Source organism: Beta vulgaris, chromosome 4 (assembly GCF_026745355.1).
Source record: "Beta vulgaris subsp. vulgaris cultivar EL10 chromosome 4, EL10.2, whole genome shotgun sequence".
Classification (NCBI taxonomy): Eukaryota; Viridiplantae; Streptophyta; class Magnoliopsida; order Caryophyllales; family Amaranthaceae; genus Beta; species Beta vulgaris.
In genome coordinates this window covers 19,822,883-19,824,622 of record NC_079205.1, presented here as the reverse complement: position 1 = coordinate 19,824,622, position 1,740 = coordinate 19,822,883, and the positions used below count along the sequence as shown (strand labels likewise).

General features: G+C 34.9%; 1 non-coding gene across 1 annotated transcript; it reads left to right on the top strand.

Moving 5' to 3' along the window:
- LOC125497139 (small nucleolar RNA R71) lies at positions 1–107 on the top strand. Its single transcript, XR_007273781.1, has one exon. It is a non-coding gene; the product is annotated as a small nucleolar RNA R71 (small nucleolar RNA).
- The last annotated feature ends 1,633 nt before the right edge of the window (positions 108–1,740 follow it).

The following is a 1,740-nucleotide window of genomic DNA, read 5'->3' as shown; positions in this document are numbered from 1 at the left end:
AACTAATGGTGATGGCATGAACAGATCATCTCCTTGAACCGCTCCTAAGCTTCTGCAAGTGTCTCACCGTTCTCTTGCTCAAATGAGGAGATCTTCCTCCTTATGTCTGTTGTCTTCCACTCCGGGAAGTATTTATTCAAAAAGGTCATTGTGACTTCTTCCCACATGTAGTGAGGGAATTGCAGGCAAGCTCTTGAGCCATATTTGCCTTTCCGGTAAGAGAAATCGGAACAAATGCATCTTGATATAGGCTGGGGAGACGTCATTTGTTGTTATCATAGCACAGATCTCAAGAAACCTGTCAAGATGTTCAAGAGGATCCTCATCCGAACCCCCACAAAATTGCTCTGCTTTCACCATCTGAGTATACTAGGTGAATGCTGAAATTTGTAGTGGTGGTGGGGGTCGAATACCACCTTGAAGAAACATAGGAACCTGGATTTCTGAAATCCCTAAAGAGTTGTGGATTTGCTTCACCCATTTCTGATTCAACTTCACTTGTTGCACTTGAGACTGGTGAAGATGGCTCAAAACCTAAAGACAATTTTTCCAAATTTTTCCGATGCTTTCGCAATGTACGGTCAATTTCAGGATCTAAAGGCAAAGTGGGTGAACCGTGAGCTATTCTTCTCATGTAACACAACAAAGCTAAATAGAGGATAGCAAATAACAACCACAATAAAAAAGAAAATAAAAGATAAATCAACTAAGCAAAGCTAAACTAAAATAAACTTCAATTAATAGCACAATATCCCCGGCAACGTCGCCATTTTGATAAGAGGTTTCTAGTGTGTCTTTAAGACACCAAAAATCAATTTCTAAACAATATTTATAAAACCTAACAAGCAATTACTAAGAATGTAGCAAAGGCAAGTCAAGGATTGATCCATAGGAAAAATGGGACTAATTAAAATCTATCAAATCTAAATTACTTAATTGAAGGGTTTGGGGGGTTTAAAAGATGTAACAACTATGACTAGCTAATAACAAGAACTAGCAATTAACACGAATTAAAATATCAGATAGGAAGACACTAGAGTTAAGGTTACTAGTATGAATAAGAATGGACAATGATCTTTAATGCGATTGTGAAGCAAAGGAGACAATTATGCAAGGTTTAGTTTTCCTCTAAAATACTCCAGTCCTCTCTCGAATGGTCCTCAAGAATAACCACTTAGTCAATCAACTAAATCCTCTCTCGAATGGTCTTTACTCAATTGATTAAGAGATCCAATAAATTCGGAAAACCCCTAATGAAGGATTCCCTTAATTTCTACCCAATATCTTGGCCTAGAAATTAAGTTGATTCTTGAAAATGATAAAAGAGTTCAAAATTCAATTTAAGAACATTTGAATCCAAAATACCAAACTATAAATGTGGTCTCAAAACACCAAGATCAATGCATAAACTTCTTTCAAACATCCCAATCACATCAACAAAACATTTAAACCCTAATCCATACTTTCACCCCAACCCTAGATAAGAAATTACTCACTAATCTTGGATTCTAAGCAATTAAACATGAAATTTATGACTAATCTAAGGATAAATATGATTAAGAGATAATTAATCTAATAGAAATAACAATTATGAGACTATAAGAATGGAGAACTAATAATAGGAAAGAACAAGAACAATCATGAAAAGATGAAATAAAAACTGAAACTTGAAATTAAATTGAACGAAAAGTACCTTTAATGTAGTAGGAATCACACACTATGATAAATGAATCTCAAATC